Here is a 27,294-nt window from a genome sequence, read left to right as displayed (position 1 = left end):
TGTGTTTATCTTCAAAGTCAAGTTCCTACATGCTTTTCCCGCTTGGAAGGAACAGATTCACCAAAGAATGTTCTATTCAGACTGGGAAACCCATGTTTTGTTTATCTTAAATGTCTGCTTTTTCTCCTCTAGAACCATTGAAAATTAAGCTCATTGGCCAAGTAACAGTAATTCACTTTGCAAAACACTAGCTGTGTGTTTATCTTCAATTTCCACCTCCTACAAGCTTTTCCTGCTGCAACAAACAGAATTTTCCATAGAATGTTCGATTCACACTGGGAAACCCAGGTTTTGTCTATCTTGAAAAGTCTGCTTTTTACCCTCTAGAACCACTTAAAAATAGCTTATTCGGCAAGTAACAGCCATTCACTTTGAAAATCACTAGCTGTGTGTTTACCTTCAAAGTCAAGTTCCTACAAGCTTTTCCCGCTTGGAAGGAACAGATTCACCAAAGAATGTTCTATTCAGATTGGGAAACCCTTGTTTTGTCTATATCTAAAAGTATGCTTTTTACCCTCTAGAACCACTTAAAACTAAGCTTATTCGCCAAGTAACACCATTCACTTTCAAACATTAGCTGTGTGTTTATCTTCAAAGTCAAGTTCCTACAAGCTTTCCCTGCTTGGAACGAACAGAATTCGCCAAATAATGAGATATTGAGACTGGGAAAAGTTTTTATAGTCTACATAGAAAAGTATGCTTTTTACCATCTAGAACTACTTAAAACTAGGCTTAATCCCCAAGTAAATACAATTCACTCTGTAAAACACTAGCTGTGTGTTTATCTTCAAAGTCACCTTCATGCAAACTTTTCCCACTTTGAACGAACACGATTCACCTAAGAAGGCCTGCTTCAGACTGGGAAATGCATGTTTTGTCTATACATAAAAGTCTGCTTTTTCTCCTCTGGAACCTCTGAAAACTAAGCTTATTGGCCAAGTAACAGCAATTTACTTTGCAAAACACTAGGTCGGTGTTTATCTTCAAAGTCAACTTCCTACAAGCTTTTCCCGCTTTGAACGAACAGAATTCGCCAAAGAATGTTCGAGTCAGACTGGGAAAGGAAACCCCTGTTTTGTCCATATAGAAAAGTATGCTTTTTACCGTCTAGAACCACTTAAGCCTTAGCTTTTTGGCCAAGTAACATCAATTCACTTTCCAAAACACTAGCTGTGTGTTTATCTTCAAAGTGAACTTCCCACAAGCTTTTCCCCCTTTGAACGAAGAGATTTTGCCAAAGAATGAGAGATTCAGACTAGAAAAACCATGTTTTGTTTATATTGAAAAGTCTGCTATTTACCATCTAGAGCCATTTAAAAGTAAGCTTATTATCCTAGTAACAGCAATTCACTTTGAAAATGAGTTGCTGTGTGTTTATTTTGAAAGTCAACTTCCTACAAGCTTTTCCCACTTGGAACGAACAGAATTCGCCAAACAATGGTCGAGTCAGACTGGGAAAGTAAAGCCATGCTTTTTCCATATAGAAAAGTATGCTTTTTACCGTCTAGAACCACTTAAAACTAAGATTTTTGGCCAAGTAACATCAATTCACTTTGCAAATCACTAGCTGTGTGTTTATCTTCTAAGTCCACTTCCTAGAAGCTTTTCCCGCTTGGAAGGAACAGATTCACCAAAGAATGTTCTATTCAGACTGGGATACCCATGTTTTGTCTATCTTAAATGTCTGCTTTTTCTCCTCTAGAACCACTGAAAATTAAGCTTATTGGCCAAGTAACAGTAATTCACTTTGCAAAACACTAGCTGTGTGTTTATCTTCAATTTCCATCTCCTACAAGCTTTTCCTGCTGCAACAAACAGAATTTTCCAAAGAATGTTCGATTCAGACTGGGAAACCCAGGTTTTGTCTATCTTGAAAAGTCTGCTTTTTACCCTCTAGAACCACTTAAAACTAAGCTTATTCGGCAAGTAACAGCCATTCACTTTGAAAATCACTAGCTGTGTGTTTACCTTCAAAGTCAAGTTCCTACAAGCTTTTCCCGCTTGGAAGGAACAGATTCACCAAAGAATGTTCTATTTAGACTGGGAAACCCTTGTTTTGTCTATATTGAAAAGTATGCTTTTTTGCCTCTAGAACCACTTAAAACTAAGCTTATTCGCCAAGTAACACCATTCACTTTGCAAAACACTAGCTGTGTGTTTATCTTCAAAGTCAAGTTCCTACAAGCTTTCCCAGTTTGGAACGAACAGAATTCGCCAAATAATGAGATATTGAGACTGGGAAAAGTTTTTATAGTCTACAAAGAAAAGTATGCTTTTTACCATCTAGATCTACTTAAAACTGAGCTTAATTGCCAAGTAAGAACAATTCACTTTGTAAAACACTAGCTGTGTGTTTATCTTCACAGTCACCTTCATACAAACTTTTCCTGCTGTGAAAGAACATATTTCGCCTAAGTATGTGGGATTCAGACTGGGACATGCATGTTTTGTCTATACATAAAAGTCTGTTTTTTCTCCTCTACACCCAATGAAAAGAAAGCTTATTGGCCAAGTAACAGCAATTCCCTTTGCAAAACATTGCTGTGTGTTTATCTTCAAAGTCAACTTCCTACAAGCTTTTCCCGCTTTGAACAAAGAGATTTTGCCAAAGAATGAGAGATTCAGACTAGGAAAACCATGTTTTGTTTAAATTGAAAAGTCTGCTATTTACCATCTAGAACCATTTAAAAGTAAGCTTATTAGCCTATTAACAGCAATTCACTTTGCAAATCAGTTGCTGTGTGTTTATGTTGAAAGTCAACTTCCTACAAGCTTTTCCCACTTGGAACGAACAGAATTCGCCAATCAAGGGTCCAGTCAGACTGGGAAAGGAAAGCCATGTTTTTTCCATATAGAAAAGTATGCCTTTTACCATCTAGAACCACTTAAAACTAAGATTTTTGGCCAAGTAACATCAATTCACTTTGAAAATCACTAGCTGTGTGTTTATCTTCAAAGTCAAGTTCCTACATGCTTTTCCCGCTTGGAAGGAACAGATTCACCAAAGAATGTTCTATTCAGATTGGGAAACCCTTGTTTTGTCTATATCTAAAAGTATGCTTTTTACCCTCTAGAACCACTTAAAATTAAGCTTATTCGCCAAGTAACACCATTCACTTTGCAAACATTAGCTGTGTGTTTATCTTCAAAGTCAAGTTCCTACAAGCTTTCCCTGCTTGGAACGAACAGAATTCGCCAAATAATGAGATATTGAGACTGGGAAAAGTTTTTATAGTCTACATAGAAAAGTATGCTTTTTACCATCTAGAACTACTTAAAACTAGGCTTAATCCCCAAGTAAATACAATTCACTCTGTAAAACACTAGCTGTGTGTTTATCTTCAAAGTCACCTTCATGCAAACTTTTCCCACTTTGAACGAACACGATTCACCTAAGAAGGCCTGCTTCAGACTTGGAAATGCATGTTTTGTCTATACATAAAAGTCTTCTTTTTCTCCTCTGGAACCTCTGAAAACTAAGCTTATTGGCCAAGTAACAGCAATTTACTTTGCAAAACACTAGGTCGGTGTTTATCTTCAAAGTCAACTTCCTACAAGCTTTTCCCGCTTTGAACGAACAGAATTCGCCAAAGAATGTTCGAGTCAGACTGGGAAAGGAAACCCCTGTTTTGTCCATATAGAAAAGTATGCTTTTTACCGTCTAGAACCACTTAAGCCTTAGCTTTTTGGCCAAGTAACATCAATTCACTTTCCAAAACACTAGCTGTGTGTTTATCTTCAAAGTGAACTTCCCACAAGCTTTTCCCCCTTTGAACGAAGAGATTTTGCCAAAGAGTGAGAGATTCAGACTAGAAAAACCATGTTTTGTTTATATTGAAAAGTCTGCTATTTACCATCTAGAGCCATTTAAAAGTAAGCTTATTATCCTAGTAACAGCAATTCATTTTGAAAATGAGTTGCTGTGTGTTTATTTTGAAAGTCAACTTCCTACAAGCTTTTCCCACTTGGAACGAACAGAATTCGCCAAACAATGGTCGAGTCAGACTGGGAAAGTAAAGCCATGTTTTTTCCATATAGAAAAGTATGCTTTTTACCGTCTAGAACCACTTAAAACTAAGATTTTTGGCCAAGTAACATCAATTCACTTTGCAAATCACTAGCTGTGTGTTTATCTTCTAAGTCCACTTCTTAGAAGCTTTTCCCGCTTGGAAGGAACAGATTCACCAAAGAATGTTCTATTCAGACTGGGAAACCCATGTTTTGTTTATCTTAAATGTCTGCTTTTTCTCCTCTAGAACCATTGAAAATTAAGCTTATTGGCCAAGTAACAGTAATTCACTTTGCAAAACACTAGCTGTGTGTTTATCTTCAATTTCCACCTCCTACAAGCTTTTCCTGCTGCAACAAACAGAATTTTCCAAAGAATGTTCGATTCAGACTGGGAAACCCAGGTTTTGTCTATCTTGAAAAGTCTGCTTTTTACCCTCTAGAACCACTTAAAACTAAGCTTATTCGGCAAGTAACAGCCATTCACTTTGAAAATCACTAGCTGTGTGTTTACCTTCAAAGTCAAGTTCCTACAAGCTTTTCCCGCTTGGAAGGAACAGATTCACCAAAGAATGTTCTATTCAGATTGGGAAACCCTTGTTTTGTCTATATCTAAAAGTATGCTTTTTACCCTCTAGAACCACTTAAAACTAAGCTTATTCGCCAAGTAACACCATTCACTTTCAAACATTAGCTGTGTGTTTATCTTCAAAGTCAAGTTCCTACAAGCTTTCCCTGCTTGGAACGAACAGAATTCGCCAAATAATGAGATATTGAGACTGGGAAAAGTTTTTATAGTCTACATAGAAAAGTATGCTTTTTACCATCTAGAACTACTTAAAACTAGGCTTAATCCCCAAGTAAATACAATTCACTCTGTAAAACACTAGCTGTGTGTTTATCTTCAAAGTCACCTTCATGCAAACTTTTCCCACTTTGAACGAACACGATTCACCTAAGAAGGCCTGCTTCAGACTGGGAAATGCATGTTTTGTCTATACATAAAAGTCTGCTTTTTCTCCTCTGGAACCTCTGAAAACTAAGCTTATTGGCCAAGTAACAGCAATTTACTTTGCAAAACACTAGGTCGGTGTTTATCTTCAAAGTCAACTTCCTACAAGCTTTTCCCTCTTTGAACGAACAGAATTCGCCAAAGAATGTTCGAGTCAGACTGGGAAAGGAAACCCCTGTTTTGTCCATATAGAAAAGTATGCTTTTTACCGTCTAGAACCACTTAAGCCTTAGCTTTTTGGCCAAGTAACATCAATTCACTTTCCAAAACACTAGCTGTGTGTTTATCTTCAAAGGTAACTTCCTACAAGCCTTTCCCACTTGGAACGAACACGATTCGCGAAAGAATGTTCAATTCAGACAGGGAAAGGAAATCCATGTTTTGTCCATATAGAAAAGTATGCTTCTTACAGTCTAGAACCACTTAAAACTAAGCTTATTTGCCAAGTAACAGCATTTCACTTTGCAAAACACTAGCTGTGTTTTTTTCTTCAAAGTCAAATTCCTACAAGCCTATACCGCTTGGAACAAAGAGAATTTGCCAAAGAATGTTCGATTCAAACAGGGAACGGTAACCCATTTTTTGTCCATATAGAAAAGTATGCTTTTTACCATCTTGAACCACTTAAAATTTAGCTCATTAAACAAGTAACAACAATTCACTTTACAAAACAGTAGCTGTGTGTTTATCTTCAAGGTCAGTTTCCTATAAGCTTTAACCGCTTGGAAGGAAAAGAATTCGCCAAAGAATGAGTGACTGAAACTGGGAAAAGTTTTTATAGTCTATATAGAAAAGAAAGCTTTTTACCATCTAGAACTACTTAAAACTAAGCTTAATTGCCAAGTAAGAACAATTCACTTTGTAAAACACTAGCTAGGGGTTGGGGATTTAGCTCAGTGGGAGAGCGCTTGCCTAGGAAGCGCAAGGCCCTGGGTTCGATCCCCAGCTCCGAAAAAAAAGAACCAAAAAAAACAAAAAAAAACAAAAAAACGAAAAAACAAAAAAACGCTAGCTGTGGGTTTATCTTCAAAGTCAACTTCCTCCAAACTTTTCCCGATTGGAACGAACACAAATCCTCTAACAATGTGTGATTCAGACTGGGAAAAACACATTTTGTGTAAATATAAAAGTCTGCTTTTTCTCCTTTTGAACCACTGAAAACTAAGCTTATTTTCCAAGTAACAGCACTTCACTTTGCAAAACACTAGTGTTCTATTTATCTTCAAGTCAACTTCCTACAAGCTTTTCCCGCTTTGAACAAGGAGATTTCGCCAAAGAATGAGAGATTTAGACTGGGAAAACCATGTTTTGTCTATAGTGAAAAGTCTGCTTTTTCTCCTCTAGAACCACTGAAAACTAAGTTATTTGCCAAGTTGAGCAATTCACTTTGCAAAACACTAGCTGTGTGTTTATCTTCAAAGTCAACTTCATCCAAACTTTTCCCGATTGGAACGAACACGATTCATCTAACAATGTGTGATTCAGACTGGGAAAAACACATTTTGTGTATATATAAAAGTCTGCTTTCTCTCCTTGTGAACCACTGAAAACTAAGCTTATTGTCCAAGTAACAGCACTTCACTTTGCAAAACACTAGTGTTCTATTTATCTTCAAGTCAACTTCCTACAAGCTTTTCCCGCTTTGAACAAGGAGATTTCGCCAAAGAATGAGAGATTTAGACTGGGAAAACCATGTTTTGTCTATAGTGAAAAGTCTGCTTTTTCTCCTCTAGAACCACTGAAAACTAAGTTATTTGCCAAGTTGAGCAATTCACTTTGCAAAACACTAGCTGTGTGTTTATCTTCAAAGTCAACTTCATCCAAACTTTTCCCGATTGGAACGAACACGATTCATCTAACAATGTGTGATTCAGACTGGGAAAAACACATTTTGTGTATATATAAAAGTCTGCTTTCTCTCCTTGTGAACCACTGAAAACTAAGCTTATTGTCCAAGTAACAGCACTTCACTTTGCAAAACACTAGTGTTCTATTTATCTTCAAAGTCAACTTCCTACAAGCTTTTCCTGCTTTGAACAAGGAGATTTCGCCAAAGAATGAGAGATTTAGACTGGGAAAACCATGTTTTGTCTATAGTGAAAAGTCTGCTTTTTCTCCTCTAGAACCACTGAAAACTAAGTTATTTGCCAAGTTGAGCAATTCACTTTGCAAAACACTAGCTGTGTGTTTATCTTCAAAGTCAACTTCATCCAAACTTTTCCTGATTGGAACGAACACGATTCATCTAACAATGTGTGATTCAGACTGGGAAAAACACATTTTGTGTATATATAAAAGTCTGCTTTTTCTCCTTTTGAACCACTGAAAACTAAGCTTATTTTCCAAGTAACAGCACTTCACTTTGCAAAACACTAGTGTTCTATTTATCTTCAAAGTCAACTTCCTACAAGCTTTTCCAGCTTGGAACGAACAGATTCACCTAAGAAGGCCTGCTTCAGACTGGGAAATGCATGTTTTGTCTATACATAAAAGTCTGCTTTTTCTCCTCTGGAACCTCTGAAAACTAAGCTTATTGGCCAAGTAACAGCAATTTACTTTGCAAAACACTAGGTCGGTGTTTATCTTCAAAGTCAACTTCCTACAAGCTTTTCCCGCTTTGAACGAACAGAATTCGCCAAAGAATGTTCGAGTCAGACTGGGAAAGGAAACCCCTGTTTTGTCCATATAGAAAAGTATGCTTTTTACCGTCTAGAACCACTTAAGCCTCAGCTTTTTGGACAAGTAATATCAATTCACTTTCCAAAACACTAGCTGTGTGTTTATCTTCAAAGTGAACTTCCTACAAGCTTTCCCCCCTTTGAACGAAGAGATTTTGCCAAAGAATGAGAGATTCAGACTAGAAAAACCATGTTTTGTTTATATTGAAAAGTCTGCTATTTACCATCTAGAACCATTTAAAAGTAAGCTTATTCGCCTATTAACAGCAATTCACTTTGCAAATCAGTTGCTGTGTGTTTATGTTGAAAGTCAACTTCCTACAAGCTTTTCCTGCTTGGAACGAACAGAATTCGCCAATCAATGGTCCAGTCAGACTGGGAAAGGAAAGCCATGTTTTTTCCATATAGAAAAGTATGCTTTTTACCATCTAGAACCACTTAAAACTAAGATTTTTGGCCAATTAACATCAATTCACTTTGAAAATCACTAGCTGTGTGTTTATCTTCAAAGTCAAGTTCCTACATGCTTTTCCCGCTTGGAAGGAACAGATTCACCAAAGAATGTTCTATTCAGATTGGGAAATCCTTGTTTTGTCTATATCTAAAAGTATGCTTTTTACCCTCTAGAACCACTTAAAACTAAGCTTATTCGCCAAGTAACACCATTCACTTTGCAAACATTAGCTGTGTGTTTATCTTCAAAGTCAAGTTCCTACAAGCTTTCCCTGCTTGGAACGAACAGAATTCGCCCAATAATGAGATATTGAGACTGGGAAAAGTTTTTATAGTCTACATAGAAAAGTATGCTTTTTACCATCTAGAACTACTTAAAACTAGGCTTCATCCCCAAGTAAATACAATTCACTCTGTAAAACACTAGCTGTGTGTTTATCTTCAAAGTCACCTTCATGCAAACTTTTCCCACTTTGAACGAACACGATTCACCTAAGAAGGCCTGCTTCAGACTGGGAAATGCATGTTTTGTCTATACATAAAAGTCTGCTTTTTCTCCTCTGGAACCTCTGAAAACTAAGCTTATTGGCCAAGTAACAGCAATTTACTTTGCAAAACACTAGGTCGGTGTTTATCTTCAAAGTCAACTTCCTACAAGCTTTTCCCGCTTTGAACGAACAGAATTCGCCAAAGAATGTTCGAGTCAGACTGGGAAAGGAAACCCCTGTTTTGTCCATATAGAAAAGTATGCTTTTTACCGTCTAGAACCACTTAAGCCTTAGCTTTTTGGCCAAGTAACATCAATTCACTTTCCAAAACACTAGCTGTGTGTTTATCTTCAATGTGAACCTCCTACAAGCTTTTCCCCCTTTGAACGAAGAGATTTTGCCAAAGAATGAGAGATTCAGACTAGAAAAACCATGTTTTGTTTATATTGAAAAGTCTGCTATTTACCCTCTAGAACCATTTAAAAGTAAGCTTATTATCCTAGTAACAGCAATTCACTTTGAAAATCAGTTGCTGTGTGTGTATTTTGAAAGTCAACTTCCTACAAGCTTTTCCCACTTGGAACGAACAGAATTCGCCAAACAATGGTCGAGTCAGACTGGGAAAGGAAAGCCTTGTTTTTTCCATATAGAAAAGTATGCTTTTTACCATCTAGAACCACTTAAAACTAAGATTTTTGGCCAAGTAACATCAATTCACTTTGCAAATCACTAGCTGTGTGTTTATCTTCTAAGTCCACTTCCTAGAAGCTTTTCCCGCTTGGAAGGAACAGATTCACCAAAGAATGTTCTATTCAGACTGGGAAACCCATGTTTTGTCTATCTTAAATGTCTGCTTTTTCTCCTCTAGAACCACTGAAAATTAAGCTTATTGGCCAAGTAACAGTAATTCACTTTGCAAAACACGAGCTGTGTGTTTATCTTCAATTTCCACCTCCTACAAGCTTTTCCTGCTGCAACAAACAGAATTTTCCAAAGAATGTTCGATTCAGACTGGGAAACCCAGGTTTTGTCTATCTTGAAAAGTCTGCTTTTTACCCTCTAGAACCACTTAAAACTAAGCTTATTCGGCAAGTAACAGCCATTCACTTTGAAAATCACTAGCTGTGTGTTTACCTTCAAAGTCAAGTTCCTACAAGCTTTTCCCGCTTGGAAGGAACAGATTCACCAAAGAATGTTCTATTTAGACTGGGAAACCCTTGTTTTGTCTATATTGAAAAGTATGCTTTTTTGCCTCTAGAACCACTTAAAACTAAGCTTATTCGCCAAGTAACACCATTCACTTTGCAAAACACTAGCTGTGTGTTTATCTTCAAAGTCAAGTTCCTACAAGCTTTCCCAGTTTGGAACGAACAGAATTCGCCAAATAATGAGATATTGAGACTGGGAAAAGTTTTTATAGTCTACATAGAAAAGTATGCTTTTTACCATCTAGATCTACTTTAAAACTGAGCTTAATTGCCAAGTAAGAACAATTCACTTTGTAAAACACTAGCTGTGTGTTTATCTTCACAGTCACCTTCATACAAACTTTTCCTGCTGTGAAAGAACATATTTCGCCTAAGTATGTGGGATTCAGACTGGGACATGCATGTTTTGTCTATACATAAAAGTCTGTTTTTTCTCCTCTACACCCAATGAAAAGAAAGCTTATTGGCCAAGTAACAGCAATTCCCTTTGCAAAACATTGCTGTGTGTTTATCTTCAAAGTCAACTTCCTACAAGCTTTTCCCGCTTAGAACAAAGAGATTTTGCCAAAGAATGAGAGATTCAGACTAGGAAAACCATGTTTTGTTTATATTGAAAAGTCTGCTATTTACCATCTAGAACCATTTAAAAGTAAGCTTATTATCCTAGTAACAGCAATTCACTTTGCAAATCAGTTGCTGTGTGTTTATGTTGAAAGTCAACTTCCTACAAGCTTTTCCCACTTGGAACGAACAGAATTCGCCAATCAATGGTCCAGTCAGACTGGGAAAGGAAAGCCATGTTTTTTCCATATAGAAAAGTATGCTTTTTACCATCTAGAACCACTTAAAACTAAGATTTTTGGCCAAGTAACATCAATTCACTTTGAAAATCACTAGCTGTGTGTTTATCTTCAAAGTCAAGTTCCTACATGCTTTTCCCGCTTGGAAGGAACAGATTCACCAAAGAATGTTCTATTCAGATTGGGAAACCCTTGTTTTGTCTATATCTAAAAGTATGCTTTTTACCCTCTAGAACCACTTAAAACTAAGCTTATTCACCAAGTAACACCATTCACTTTGCAAACATTAGCTGTGTGTTTATCTTCAAAGTCAAGTTCCTACAAGCTTTCCCTGCTTGGAATGAACAGAATTCGCCAAATAATGAGATATTGAGACTGGGAAAAGTTTTTATAGTCTACATATTATAGTATGCTTTTTACCATCTAGAACTACTTAAAACTAGGCTTAATCCCCAAGTAAATACAATTAACTCTGTAAAACACTAGCTGTGTGTTTATCTTCAAAGTCACCTTCATGCAAACTTTTCCCACTTTGAACAAACACGATTCACCTAAGAAGGCCTTCTTCAGACTGGGAAATGCATGTTTTGTCTATACATAAAAGTCTGCTTTTTCTCCTCTGGAACCTCTGAAAACTAAGCTTATTGGCCAAGTAACAGCAATTTACTCTGCAAAACACTAGGTCGGTGTTTATCTTCAAAGTCAACTTCCTACAAGCTTTTCCCGCTTTGAAGGAACAGAATTCGCCAAAAAATGTTCAAGTCAGACTGGGAAAGGAAACCCCTGTTTTGTCCATATAGAAAAGTATGCTTTTTACCGTCTAGAACCACTTAAGCCTTAGCTTTTTGGCCAAGTAACATCAATTCACTTTCCAAAACACTAGCTGTGTGTTTATCTTCAAAGTCAACTTCCTACAAGCTTTTCCAGCTTGGAACGAACAGAATTCACCAAAGAATGTTAGAGTCAGACTGGGAAAGGAAACCCATGTTTTGTCTTTCTTGAAAAGTATGATTTTACACTCTAGAACTACTTAAAACTAAGCTTACTAGCTAAGTAACACCATTCAATTTGCAACTCACTAGCTCTGTGTTTATCTTCAAAGTCAAATTCCTACGAGCTTTTCCCACTTGGATGTAACAGAATTCGCCTAAGAATGTGTGATTCAGACTGCCAAGGCATGTTTTGTCTATATAGAAAAGTATGCTTTTTACCCTCTAGAACAACTTAAAATCAAGCTATTGGCCAAGTAACAGCAATCACATTGCAAAACACTAGCTGTGTGTTTATCTTCAAAGGTAACTTCCTACAAGCCTTTCCCACTTGGAACGAACACGATTCGCGAAAGAATGTTCAATTCAGACAGGGAAAGGAAATCCATGTTTTGTCCATATAGAAAAGTATGCTTTTTACAGTCTAGAACCACTTAAAACTAAGCTTATTTGCCAAGTAACAGCATTTCACTTTGCAAAACACTAGCTGTGTTTTTTTTCTTCAAAGTCAACTTCCTACAAGCCTATACCGCTTGGAACAAACAGAATTTGCCAAAGAATGTTCGATTCAGACAGGGAACGGTAACCCATTTTTTGTCCATATAGAGAAGTATGCTTTTTACCATCTTGAACCACTTAAAATTTAGCTCATTAAACAAGTAACAACAATTCACTTTACAAAAGAGTAGCTGTGTGCTTATCTTCAATGTCAGTTTCCTACAAGCTTTAACCGCTTGGAAGGAAAAGAATTGGCCAAAGAATGAGTGACTGACACTGGGAAAAGTTTTTATAGTCTATATAGAAAAGAAAGCTTTTTACCATCTAGAACTACTTAAAACTAAGCTTAATTGCCAAGTAAGAACAATTCACTTTGTAAAACACTAGCTAGGGGTTGGGGATTTAGCTCAGTGGTAGAGCGCTTGCCTGGGAATCGCAAGGCCCTGGGTTAAATCCCCAGGTCCGGAAAAAAAAGAACCAAAAAAAAACAAAAAACAAAAAACAAAAACAAAAAAACAAAAAAACAAAAAAAAGCTAGCTGTGTGTTTATCTTCAAAGTCAACTTCCTCCAAACTTTTCCCGATTGGAACGAACACAAATCCTCTAACAATGTGTGATTCAGACTGGGAAAAACACATTTAGTGTATATATAAAAGTCTGCTTTTTCTCCTCTTGAACCACGGAAAACTAAGCTTATTTTCCAAGTAACAGCACTTCACTTTGCAAAACACTAGTGTTGTATTTATCTTCAAAGTCAACTTCCTACAAGCTTTTCCCGCTTTGAACGAGGAGATTTCGCCAACGAATGAGAGATTTAGACTGGGAAAACCATGTTTTGTCTATAGTGAAAAGTCTGCTTTTTCTCCTCTAGAACCACTGAAAACTAAGTTATTTGCCAAGTTCAGCAATTCACTTTGCAAAACACTAGCTGTGTGTTTATCTTCAAAGTCAACTTCATCCAAACTTTTCCCGATTGGAACGAACACGATTCATCTAACAATGAGTGATTCAGACTGGGAAAACCACATTTTGTGTATATATAAAAGTCTGCTTTTTCTCCTTTTGAACCACTGAAAACTAAGCTTATTTTCCAAGTAACAGCACTTCACTTTGCAAAACACTAGTGTTCTATTTATCTTCAAAGTCAACTTCCTACAAGCTTTTCCAGCTTGGAACGAACAGATTCACCAAAGAATGTTCTTATCAGACTGGGAAACCCATGTTTTGTCTATATTGAAAACTGTACTCTTTACCCTCTAGAACCACTGAAAACTAAGCTTATTGGCCAAGTAACAGCAATTCACTTTCCAAAACACTAGCTGTGTGTTTATCTTCAAAGTGAACTTCCTACAAGCTTTTCCCCCTTTGACGAAGAGATTTTGCCAAAGAATGAGTGATTCAGACTAGAAAAACCATGTTTTGTTTATATTGAAAAGTCTGCTATTTACCATCTAGAACCATTTAAAAGTATCTTATTATCCTAGTAACAGCAATTCACTTTGAAAATCAGTTGCTGTGTGTGTATTTTGAAAGTCAACTTCCTACAAGCTTTTCCCACTTGGAACGAACAGAATTCGACAAACAATGGTCGAGTCAGACTGGGAAAGGAAAGCCATGTTTTTTCCATATAGAAAAGTATGCTTTTTACCGTCTAGAACCACTTAAAACTAAGATTTTTGGCCAAGTAACATCAATTCACTTTGCAAATCACTAGCTGTGTGTTTATCTTCTAAGTCCACTTCCTAGAAGCTTTTCCCGCTTGGAAGGAACAGATTCACCAAAGAATGTTCTATTCAGACTGGGAAACCCATGTTTTGTCTATCTTAAATGTCTGCTTTTTCTCCTCTAGAACCACTGAAAATTAAGCTTATTGGCCAAGTAACAGTAATTCACTTTGCAAAACACGAGCTGTGTGTTTATCTTCAATTTCCACCTCCTACAAGCTTTTCCTGCTGCAACAAACAGAATTTTCCAAAGAATGTTCGATTCAGACTGGGAAACCCAGGTTTTGTCTATCTTGAAAAGTCTGCTTTTTACCCTCTAGAACCACTTAAAACTAAGCTTATTCGGCAAGTAACAGCCATTCACTTTGAAAATCACTAGCTGTGTGTTTACCTTCAAAGTCAAGTTCCTACAAGCTTTTCCCGCTTGGAAGGAACAGATTCACCAAAGAATGTTCTATTTAGACTGGGAAACCCTTGTTTTGTCTATATTGAAAAGTATGCTTTTTTGCCTCTAGAACCACTTAAAACTAAGCTTATTCGCCAAGTAACACCATTCACTTTGCAAAACACTAGCTGTGTGTTTATCTTCAAAGTCAAGTTCCTACAAGCTTTCCCAGCTTGGAACGAACAGAATTCGCCAAATAATGAGATATTGAGACTAGGAAAAGTTTTTATAGTCTACATAGAAAAGTATGCTTTTTACCATCTAGATCTACTTAAAACTGAGCTTAATTGCCAAGTAAGAACAATTCACTTTGTAAAATACTAGCTGTGTGTTTATCTTCACAGTCACCTTCATACAAACTTTTCTTGCTGTGAAAGAACATATTTCGCCTAAGTATGTGGGATTCAGACTGGGACATGCATGTTTTGTCTATACATAAAAGTCTGTTTTTTCTCCTCTACACCCAATGAAAAGAAAGCTTATTGGCCAAGTAACAGCAATTCCCTTTGCAAAACACTGCTGTGTGTTTATCTTCAATGTCAACTTCCTACAAGCTTTTCCCGCTTTGAACAAAGAGATTTTGCCAAAGAATGAGAGATTCAGACTAGGAAAACCATGTTTTGTTTATATTGAAAAGTCTGCTATTTACCATCTAGAACCATTTAAAAGTAAGCTTATTCGCCTATTAACAGCAATTCACTTTGCAAATCAGTTGCTGTGTGTTTATGTTGAAAGTCAACTTCCTACAAGCTTTTCCTGCTTGGAACGAACAGAATTCGCCAATCAATGGTCCAGTCAGACTGGGAAAGGAAAGCCATGTTTTTTCCATATAGAAAAGTATGCTTTTTACCATCTAGAACCACTTAAAACTAAGATTTTTGGCCAAGTAACATCAATTCACTTTGAAAATCACTAGCTGTGTGTTTATCTTCAAAGTCAAGTTCCTACATGCTTTTCCCGCTTGGAAGGAACAGATTCACCAAAGAATGTTCTAATTAGATTCGGAAACCCTTGTTTTGTCTATATCTAAAGTATGCTTTTTACCCTCTAGAACCACTTAAAACTAAGCTTATTCGCCAAGTAACACCATTCACTTTCAAACATTAGCTGTGTGTTTATCTTCAAAGTCAAGTTCCTACAAGCTTTCCCTGCTTGGAACGAACAGAATTCGCCAAATAATGAGATATTGAGACTGGGAAAAGTTTTTATAGTCTACATAGAAAAGTATGCTTTTTACCATCTAGAACTACTTAAAACTAGGCTTAATCCCCAAGTAAATACAATTCACTCTGTAAAACACTAGCTGTGTGTTTATCTTCAAAGTCACCTTCATGCAAACTTTTCCCACTTTGAACGAACACGATTCACCTAAGAAGGCCTGCTTCAGACTGGGAAATGCATGTTTTGTCTATACATAAAAGTCTGCTTTTTCTCCTCTGGAACCTCTGAAAACTAAGCTTATTGGCCAAGTAACAGCAATTTACTCTGCAAAACACTAGGTCGGTGTTTATCTTCAAAGTCAATTTCCTACAAGCTTTTCCCGCTTTGAAGGAACAGAATTCGCCAAAGAATGTTCGAGTCAGACTGGGAAAGGAAACCCCTGTTTTGTCCATATAGAAAAGTATGCTTTTTACCGTCTAGAACCACTTAAGCCTTAGCTTTTTGGCCAAGTAACATCAATTCACTTTCCAAAACACTAGCTGTGTGTTTATCTTCAAAGTCAACTTCCTACAAGCTTTTCCAGCTTGGAACGAACAGAATTCACCAAAGAATGTTAGAGTCAGAGTGGGAAAGGAAACCCATGTTTTGTCTTTATTGAAAAGTATGCTTTTTACCCTCTAGAACTACTGAAAACTAAGCTTATTGGTCAAGTAACAGCAAATCACTTTGCAAAACACTAGGTGTGCGTTTATCTTCAAAGTCACTTTCCTACAAGCTTTTACCACTTGGAACATTCACGAATCGTCAAAGAATGTTTGGTTCAGACTGAAAAATGCATGTTTATACATAAAAGTCTGCTTTTTTGCCTCTATAAGCACTGAAAACTAAGCTTATTGGCCAAGTAACATCTATTCACTTTGCAAAACACTAGCTGTGTGTTTATCTTCATAGTCAACTTCCTACAAGTTTTTCCCGCTTCGAACGAACAGATTTCGCCATAGAATGAGAGATTCAGACTGGGAAATGTAGGTTATGTCTATATTGAAAAGTGTGCTTTTTACCCTCTAGATCCACTTAAAATAAGCATATTCGCCAAGTAACACCATTCAATTTGCAAATCACTAGCTCTGTGTTTATATTCAAAGTTAAATTCCTATGAGCTTTTCCCACTTGGATGTAACAGAATTCGCCTAAGAATGTGTGATTCAGACTGTGAAGGCATGTTTTGTCTACATAGAAAAGTATGTTTTTTACCCTCTAGAACCACTTAAAATTAAGCTCATTTGCCAAGTAACAGCATTTCACTTTGCAAAACACTAGCTGTGTTTTTATCTTCAAAGTGTTTTTATCTTTTATCTTCCTACAAGCTTTTCCCGCTTCGACTGAAGACATTTCGCCAAAGAATGAGAGATTCAGACTGCGAAATCCATTATTTGTCTATATTGAACAGTCTGCTTTTTACCATCTAGAACCATTTAAAAGTAAGCTTATTCGCCTAGTAACAGCACTTCACTTTGCAAATCAGTTGCTGTGTGTTTATCTGAAAGTCAACTTCCTATAAGTTTTTCCCGCTTCGAATGAACAGATTTCGCCAAATAAAAGAGATTCAGACTGGGAAAACCAGGTCATCTCTATATTAAAAGTCTGCTTTTTACCCTATAGAGCCACTTAAAACTATGTATATTCGCCAAGTAACACCATTCAATTTGCAAATCACTAGCTCTGTGTTTATCTTCAAATTCAAATTCCTACAAGCTTTTCCTGCTTGGATGGAACAGAATTTGCCAAAGAATGAGAGACTGAGACTGGGAAAAGTTTTTATAGTCTATATGGAAAAGTATGCTTTTTCCATCTAGAACTACTTAAAACTAAGCTTAATTGCCAAGTAAGATCAATTCACTTTGTAAAACACTAGCTGTGTGTTTATCTTCAAAGTCACCTTCCTACAAACTTTTCCTGCTTGGAATGAACACGATTCGCCTAGGAATGTGTGATTCATACTGGGAAATGCATGTTATGTCTATACATTAAAGTCTGCTTTTTCACCTCTAGAACCACTTAAAACTAAGCTTATTCATCAAGTAACAACATTCACTTTGCAAAACACTAGATGTGTGTTTATCTTCAAAGTCAAGATCCTACAAGCTTTTCCTGGTTGGAACGAACAGAATTCGCCAAAGAATGAGATATTGAGACAGGGAAAAGTTTTTTTAGCCTATATAGAAAAGTATGCTTTTTATCATCTAGAATTACTTAAAACTAAGCCTAATCGCCAAGTAAGAACAATTCACTTTGTAAAACACTAGATGTGTTTTTATGTTCAAAGTCAACTTCCTACAAACTTTTTCCTCTTGGACCAAACACGATTCGCCTAAGAATGTTTGAATCAGTCTTGGAAACGCATGTTTTGTCTATATAGAAAAGTGTGCTTTTTGCCTTCTAGGACCACTCAATACTAAGCTTAATCGCCACGTAAGATCAATTCATTTTGTAAAACACTAGCTGTGTGTTTATCTTCAAAGTCACCTTCCCACAAACTTTTCACGCTTGGAACGAACTCGATTCGCCAAAGAATATGTGGTTCAGACTGGGAAATGCATGTTTTGTCTATACATTAAAGTCTGTTTTTTCGCCTCTAGAACCACTGAAAACTAAGCTTATTGGCCAAGTAACAGCAATTCACTTTGCCAAACACTAGCTGTGTGTTTATATTTAAAGTCAACTTCCTATAAGTTTTTTCCCCTTCGAATGAACAGATTTCACCAAAGAATGAGAGATTCAGACTGGGAAAATCAGGTTATGTCTATATTGAAAAGTCTGATTTTTACCCTCTAGAGCCACACCAAGTAACACCATTCAATTTGCAAATCACTAGGTCTTTGTTTATCTTCAAAGTCAAATTCCTACAAGCTTTTCCCACTTGGATGTAACAGAATTCGCCTAAGAATGTGTGATTCAGTCTGCCAAGGCATGTTTTGTCTGTATAGAAAAGTATGCTTTTTACCCTCTAGAACCACTTAAAATTAAGCTTATTGGCCAAGTAACAGCAATTCACTTTGCAAAACACTAGCTGTGTGTTTATCTTCAAAGTCAACTTCCTACAAGCATTTCCGCTTGGAACAAACACGATTCATGAAAGAATGTTCAATTCAGACTGCGAAAGGAAACCCATATTTTGTCCATATAGAAAAGTTTGCTATTTACGGTCTAGAACCACTGAAAATTAAGCTTATTTGCCAAGTAACATCAATTTACTTTGTGTAGAGGGCCGCTATAACATTCGCCACCACTAGATGGCGCTGTCTTCCACTGCGCCCCACGTGGTAGGCCAGGATAGGCTCCGCCATTGTAAGATGGCGCCAGCCTTCGCCGTGCCAGCCGGCCCCCTTTCAGGAAGTCAACTGTGTGCATGTACAAGAGTGCCTTCATGCCAGGTCTTTGCCCACTCTGTGACGTGCCTTAAGAGATCATGGGTAACAACCAATCAGATGTGGGTGTGCCGCACTAGGGTTTTATAAGCGTGCCATGTTGGCGCGGCATGGCTTTTCCTCTTCTAACATTAATAAAGTGGTCACAATAAGGATTTCTAAATGTCTGCGTGCTCCTTGCTGGCGAAAAGTCGCGCAAGGGACATTTGGTGCTGAGTACCTGGGACACAAAAAGCTACATCATCGCCGGTGCCATAGGAAGCCTCTGTTTCACGGAAGAAATCCAGAAATTGTGGAATGCAGGTAAAAAACTCTGAGAGACTATGTTTAGTCTTGATCTGCTCCAGCTCAGTCCCCTGCCAGATGGAGCAGGTGCCGCTATGGTTGCTCTTGCAACCCTCGGGTTGTTTCTATTGACCTTTGAGTTTCTAGTTACTGCCAAACGGCGTCAGAGGTCGCATGGGAACTGCCCTGCTATAACAGCAAAGCGGAGAGTGTTGGGGGAAGGGCGAGGCGACAGAGGGTCAGAAACAGAGAGTAGTGAAAAGTTGCAACCAACTGAGCGATCTCAAGCACCAGACCTTTCCAATTTGGAAGTGAAAGATTGGGGAAAGAATGCCCCTGGTGAGAAGGGAGGAGGTAAAAGGAACACAGTATTTTGGGAGAGAAACTTTGTCTTAGTGCTTATGAAAGGTGTAATTAAGCTCCCGCGCTGGCTCTGGGGACGCCGCGGCATCCGGGCGCTGACGCGACAGCTCTACAGAGTCATACTGATCAGATTTGATAGAGGCAGACTGCCTGAAAATTTATTCAGGAGAATCAAACAAAGGGACATCTCAGTGCCCGTGCACAGCCTGATAGAGTTAATATAATTGGGTTGTGAGAAAAAATATTCAGGGCTGTGTTTCACTTCCATTCCATTGGCAAATGTCGGTCGCGACGCACAGATAATATATCTCCGCATCTTAAAGGAATTGGGTTTCAACACATTGGTGGACTAGTCCAGGAATTGAGACAATCCATCGCCCATATCAACTCCATAAGAATGGATAGTCGCCGTGAACACCTTCTGGCTTTTTCCCCTCTTAGTCTATTGTTTGTCTCTTGTGCACCAGTTTATCCCCATGTCTGTCAGTGTATGACTGTGGTTTTTGTTTCTCGTTGTCTAAAAGTTTTATGTTTCATGATCAAAAGAAAAAATGGTAAAAACTTTACCTGCTGGTCGTGCACTCCTTGACTTGGTTTTAACTCGTTTCAAAAAGGAACAAATGAATAAAAAACAGTTTCAATCAGGCCTTTAGAGCCCTGCACCTGTACCTAGGAACATAGGTCATCTGGAGAAGCTGCCCAGAAGCTAAGCGTCTACACGAGCTGATCTTAAAAGCACCAACAGCTTCTTCATACAAGAGTTGAGAGCTGTTTCTCTTAGAAAAATCCCTGACTTATTACTTGACTCAACAGGTGACAAGGTGCTTCTCTTAAAATCATAGCTAAAAAGGTAAAAATGGTGTTTGGTCTAAATATTAAAGATAGGTGTAGCCACTTCAATTTTGTTTCTCATTGGTTTTAAATGAATAAATATGCTCTACTTGCCTTGCTTATGGACTATTGGCTTTCAAGTTATTAGATATGGTTAAAAGGGTATAATATTGGTAACAGAAAGTTGACATAAAGCTGGTAATCTGGATGGAGTCATTCTAGATAACATGTGACGTGAGTCAACCTAGGGAAACAGGTCTAAAGTGAGGTAATATTTTTATGGAACTCTTATCCTAGAAACCAGGCTTCTAAAAGAATTTAGGACATTGTCCCTTGTTTAGGTATTGGAGACCTCACCATTGTGCGTCCAAATGTAAGAATTGACAGTCAAACTTTGTAACATAATAGATAGACCTGGGGTGCCTTGGGACTAGATTGTTTCTTGGAGGTTGAGTTTTGCTTTCCAAAGTTGTGGCTTGCCCTGAAATTATCTGTATTCTAATGCTAATTTCCACTGCCCGGAGGACAGCTGCCTAGTCACTTACTCAGAACTCAGGTGACCTCGTGGCTGTGTTCTGGTGTTACAAAGAGAACTTAAAGATTGTGATTTAGGATTGCCAGTGTTACATTGACTACCTCAAACTTATTTTTAATTAAGGAAAAATCAAACAGGTAGAGATAGTTACAGGATTTATAAAGGATTGTTGAGGTTTTAGAACTTGTGAGAGCATCACAGCCAGTTTCCTTACTCCAACTGCCATTTCAAGACAGATTTAGAGGATTGATTTTATACAATTTGTTTTCGTCATAGCAATTGTGAGTTTTCATTTCCTGAGCTTGCTTATAGTTTTAGAGAGCCCATTAAGTGATATCATTAAGAATGGCTAACAGTCTTATATTATATAATATTGTTGCTTCTTCAGTGTAAGAAGTTAGAATTTAAATCTTTCAATGTATATGGAAATTTTTACTACAAAACTTTGCTCTCAAAATGAGCTTTAATATTTGGGGAGTAGCTGTTCCACTACTCCATATGAATATTTGAAGCTTATTTTAAGCTTCTAAAGATATGTTAATTGGCTAAGTACCTCACCTCACCAGAGGACTTAGGTCTTTGTTATGCACATTGGAGATAAAGCGTCAGCTGTGTTAGTACAGAGTTGTGGACTAGAGTCATGGAAGTATTTTGAAAAGAAACCTGGTAAAACATATCTTATTCCAAACAACAGTTAATTGGTTACTACTAAATACTGATATTTGGCCTATTACATATACGAATTTTTCAGGCAAATTGATAATTTTACTCATTACATGCTTTTGTACTTCCTGTATATTTGTACATTCAACACATAGGAAATGTGATACTATATTTATAGGTGGTTCATCTAATGAAAAGGCTACATAAAAGATTATATCAGTTATTTATTCTCTTGAGTTTCTATTGCTTCAACACAGATTATTAAATTCCATGCTTTAGCCGCTGTTTTTAAAATGTTAAAAAATCAAGCTTTCTATTCATATACTGATAGCCAATGTGTGGCTTGTGGTTTACAATTGATTTCAATTACTTAATGCTTTATTAGACACATGTTTTCTACATGAAATCAGTGAGTTCTTTCAGTATAAATGTCTGACAACTCACTGTCCCTTCAGTGCTCTGGCTCAGACAACTAAATAAAACCATAGACCCAGCTCTTTAAAAATGGTAATGGAGTTGATAACACACCCTCACGAAAAGAGGAAGACTCCATTTGTTTACTTTCAACTCCCAGCTTCACCCTGCCAGCTCAGTGATTTCTAGTAAGACTGAATCTAGACAATATTTACAAGATTTGACATTTCTAATTAATGCTTATGTTTATGTAAATAAAGTTTGTGAGGTGCTAGAAAAATGGGTTAGTGGTTAAGAACACTATATTCTGTTCCTTTATAGGACATTTAAGAACTCAAACTGGTTTGCCTGGGCTCTTTAACAAGTGAGGACAATGATACCAGACAGATTATAGGCCTTACATAAGAACAATTAGTAAAAAATCTCATTCTTTATATATCCAATACAATTATGCTGGAGACAATAATTTGATATACAAGTCAATTTATAAATACAAGCGCTCAGTGTCCTCAACTTAATGCTCGAGGACTTACCTTAATAAATAATATCTTTACTATATCTTAATAAATAAAAAGGGGAAGTTATCCCTGTATGCTAAATAATGCTCCTTTTATTTCAATTTTAAAATTTTGGATGCCAAAGTTTATGGCACCCTACAACTAGGCATACTTCTGCCTAGGTAAAATAGAGAGATCCACTTATTGACATGTTCCTGTCCAGATATTTTATATGGGGAAGAGGGAATGTTTGTGTTTTTTCTACAGGATGCTACAAGAGTGTGCCAGCTGCCTCAGTGGTTGCTGAGACTTGCTGATCCTGGTTATTCAGCTCTCCTGGTTCAGGTCCCTAGAGTCATTCCTCTGCCCTGAAATGAAGATGGAAGATCCCCCTTCACCTTTTGTCATCAAAGAGATTTTGCCATTGCTACATACAGTCAGTGTTACCGCTGCGTGTTCCCATCCCACTATGACCTGCTCTCTGACACTCTGTACACTGCTGCTTGCTGACTCCAGCTGTTACACTTGTCCCTTCATTTCCCTGGTGACTCTTGCTGCCTTAACTGGTTACTGGTGTTGCCATTTTACAGACTGTAGCTTCACAGAAAGCTACCTGTGTAAAGCTACAGTGACTGGAGAACACTGTCCTGGTTATACAGATCTCAGAAATGGTTCCATTGCCTGCTGGTTGTTCCAGAGAAGAATGACTGATTCTGAACTGTCCTGGAAAAGAACTTGACACTTTCGCTGCTATTGTAGCAGCCATTACTGCTGCAGACATTGTGTCTTCAGTGTCTGGAGTTATCCTCCCCCAATCTATTGTTAGACAAGTACAGTGGGTGAGCTTTCTGGAGTAGTTACTAACAATTGGGAATTCTAAATTTTATTATAAGAGCAGCTTGACTACGGTCCTTGGTGGTAACACCTGAGGAGGACCAAATTAGGTGCCCACTACTTATCGGGAGTGGCTCTGTCTGGTCCAGCCCTATGCTGTGGTTATACAGATCTCAGAAATGGTTCCATTGCCTGCTGGTTGTTCCACAGAAGAATGACTGATCCTGAACTGTCCTGGAAAAGACCTTGACACTTTTGCTGCTATTGTAGCAGCCATTATTGCTGCAGACATTGTATCTTCAGTGTCTGGAGTTATCCTTCCCCAATCTATTGTTAGACAAGTACAGTGGGTGAGCTTTCTGGAGTAGTTACTAACAATTGGGAATTCTAAATTTTATTATAATAGCAACTTGACAACGGTCCTTGGTGGTAACACCTGAGGAGGACCAAATTAGGTGTCCACTACTTATCGGGAGTGGCTCTGTCTGGTGCAGCCCTATGCTGTGGATCAGTGTTCATACTTGGTTGGTTTGCAAACTCAGATCTCAATAGTAACGTGACAAGGCTGTTATTCACTCAAGCACTTGTGGCCATTGTACTAGGGGCCTCCCCTAGTATTTGGTTATCTTGCTCAGGATTTACTCTGTATCTGATTTCCCTGCTCCTGCACCCCATGGATCTGTGGGTACTTTGCACTGGGATAGAATGAGACTCAGTGATCCTTTGATCAGACCTTGCACATCGCTGAGGTTTCCTCATTGCACGCGACAGGGTGATCGTGACTGCTATAAATTATATAAATTATAAGGGTGAGATGTAGAGGGCCGCAATAACATTCGCCACCACTAGATGGCGCTGGCTTCCATTGCACCTCAAGTGGAAGGCCAGGATAGACTCCGCCATTGCAAGATGGCCTCAGCCTTCGCCGCGCCAGCCGGCCCCCTTTCAGGAAGTTAACGGTGCACATGTACAAGAGTGCCTTCATGCCAGGTCTTTGCCCACTCTGTGACGTGCCTTAAGAGATCATGGGTAACAACCAATCAGGTGTGGGTGCGCCGCACTAGGGTTTTATAAGCATGGCAAGTTGGGGCGGCATGGCTTTTTCCTCTTCTAAGATTAATAAAGTGGTCATAGTAAGGATTTCTAAATGTCCGCGTGCTTCTTGCCGGCGGGAGGTCGTGCACAGGACAGACCACAAAAACACACACACAAAAAGCAAAAAATTCATCTTCACAAGGAATAAACACTAGTTTCCACTATGTGCAGAAGAGCAGCTACAATTGAAGTGGGACAACCCAGAGATGACACAGACTGAGTGTAAATCTGAGGAGAGAGAGAGCCCTTAAGAGTTTAGTACAAAAGCTTGGATTACCCAAAATTGAATCCACCGAACACATGAAGCTCGAGAAGAAGAACAACTAAAGTGTGGAGGCTTCAGTCCTTAGAAGGAGGAACAGAAATACTCACAGGAGGAAATACAGAGGCAAAATTGAGAGCAAAGACTGAAGGAAAGACCATCCAGAGACTGCCCCACCTGGGGATTCAGACCATATAGAGCTACCAATGCCAGACAATATTGCTGATGCCAAGAAGGGCAAGCTGATAAGAGCCTGATGTAGCAGTCTCCTGAAAGGCTCTTCCACAGCTTGACAAATAACAGAGGCTGGCAACTTGAACAGAGAATGCGGTCCCCATTGGAGGATTTAGAGAAAGGACTCAAGGAGCTCAATGGGTTTGCAACCCCATAAGAACAACAATACCAACCAAACAGATCTCCCAGGTACTAAACCACCTCCAAAAAGTATACATGGATAGACCCATGGCTTCAGCTGCATATGTAGGAGAGGATATCCTTTTTGAGCACCAGTGGGAGGAGAAGCCCTAGGTCCTGCCAAGGATGGGCCCCTGCAGTGCAGGGGAATATCAGGGCAGGGAGGGAGAAAGTGGTGAGTGGATGGTTGGGGGACACCCTCAAAGAGTAGGGGGAGGGGAGATGGGATACGGGGTGTATGGAGGGGAAACCAGGAAAGAGGATAGCACTTGAAATGAAAAGTAAAAAAAAAAAAAAAAAAGAAATTTAAGAAAAAAAGAGGTACCTGGCTAGGTCACTTGGACATTGGCAACCCCGCTGACAAGCTGAAAATGGGAAGGCCACGAAGACTGGGTAGGAAAGGTCCTTGGAGGCCTCTGCGTGTGCATCAGGCTCTCCTTCCTACCCTTCCTGAGGTAGGAATGTTCCCTGCTTGTTCTTTTTTAGTTTCCCTTTACTTTTGGGCTGAGGCCAAAGTCCCTGGACCCTGTTATCAGAACCCAAGGAGAGTTGCCACAGGGTGATCTTTCAGGAATTGAGATAGCTGTTCTCAAGCACCTGTCCACTTGGTTTCACAGTCATTATCATGTGAGTCAGGGGATGAGCTAAGGGTCTAGGGTGGTGGTAAGGTGCAAGGGCCACTCTAAACCTAGAATAGAGAACTCTCTGAAGTTAGCTCCAATCCCCATCCTTGGTTTCCCTGGACTCAGAGAGCATTCAGACAAAAAGCCCAAGAAGGAGGAAGACCAAAATGTGGATATATCATTTCTTCTTAGAAGGGAGAACAAAATACTCATGGGAGGAAATACAGGGACAAAGAATGGAGCATAGACTGAAGAAAAAGTCTTCCAGAGACTGGCCCATGTCGGGATCTATTCCATAAACAGCAACCAAACCAGTCACTATTGTTGATGCCAAGAACTTCTTGCTGACAGGAGCCAGATAAAGGGTGTCTCCTGAGAAGCTCTACCAGAGTCCTACTATACAGATTAGGATGGTTGAAGTTAACCATTGGACTGAACAAGGGACCCCAATGGAGAGGATAGAGAAAAGACTGAAAGAGCTGGAAAGGTTTGCAACACCATAGGTAGAAAAACAATATAAACCAATCGAACCCCACTAGACCTCCCAGGCACTAAACCCCCAACAAATGAGTACATAAGAGTCATGACCCATGACTCTAGTCATATATGTGGCAGAGGATGGCACTGTCCAGCATCAATAGGAGGAAAAGCCTTTGGACCAGTGAAGAACTTAGATACTTAGATTGTCAGCAACGACCTCCACCCTTACAAAATATTGGGAATAAAAGTTGTTAGTGAAGCTAGGCTTACATGTTTTCTACTATTGGCTATGATGCAGAAAATCTTAGGAAATAATTTGAAGTTCAGAAAGGCACACTCGTATGGGTTAAGCTAGGATCTTTATGATCAGGAAGTAAGTAAAATGGCACTAGTAGCTAACATGACTCTCACTCAGGCTGGACTGGTGATAATTGATTTCTTACACCCATTTTCCCCTCAGCATCCTGTTAAGACTTACTACGAATTTCTGATATGTCAATATGCATTCTGAGGACTTAAGGAAGATATGACTGATTTATACATAAAACTTTAGTGTGATTCTTTTAAGATTCTTAAAAGATTACTTTTAAGAAAAATAAGAAAATAATTACTCATTTCTTTGTAATTGCTAATTGCTGCCTGCCAGTAAGAGAAACTGGCTGAGAAAACTATCTTTCTTGCTTACGTTTTGTTAATCTATGATAAGTTTCTTTGTTATGAATGTTCATGGGTTTTTGGTACTAATTTTTGTTCTTTACCTGTACTTGTAATGTTATTTCTTATAAGGTATTGAAAAACATATCATTCACTAACCATTCACTACAATAAAACTAAAACAGAAACACATTGTAATTTAATACTGCATGAAAGATTTTGCTGGGATATATATTGGATGAAATGAAGAATAAATTGTGGGGATTGGAGCATCCACCAACTATGTGTCTCTGTTGAGGTTTATGAGTGATGGACTGTAGCATTATTTCTTCTATCATAAACTATGGGGTATGTGTGAATATATGTAAGGGTTGCATGTGTGATGGTTAAAGCATTGTTCTTTTATCTATCAATTGTGTGTGCTTGTATGCATGCATGTATGCATGTATGCA

General features: G+C 38.3%; 1 long non-coding RNA gene across 4 annotated transcripts in view; it reads right to left on the bottom strand.

Annotated features, from left to right (window-relative positions):
* Positions 1–27,294, bottom strand: part of LOC147998095 (uncharacterized) — a 121,543-nt gene that overhangs the window by 71,420 nt on the left and 22,829 nt on the right. The gene's annotated exons all lie outside the window — the stretch shown is intronic.

This window comes from Rattus norvegicus, chromosome Y, assembly GCF_021556685.1.
Source record: "Rattus norvegicus strain SHRSP/BbbUtx chromosome Y, alternate assembly SHRSP_T2T, whole genome shotgun sequence".
In the NCBI taxonomy this organism is placed as follows: Eukaryota; Metazoa; Chordata; class Mammalia; order Rodentia; family Muridae; genus Rattus; species Rattus norvegicus.
Note: the sequence above shows the minus strand (reverse complement) of the source record. Positions and strands in the feature narration are given on the sequence as shown.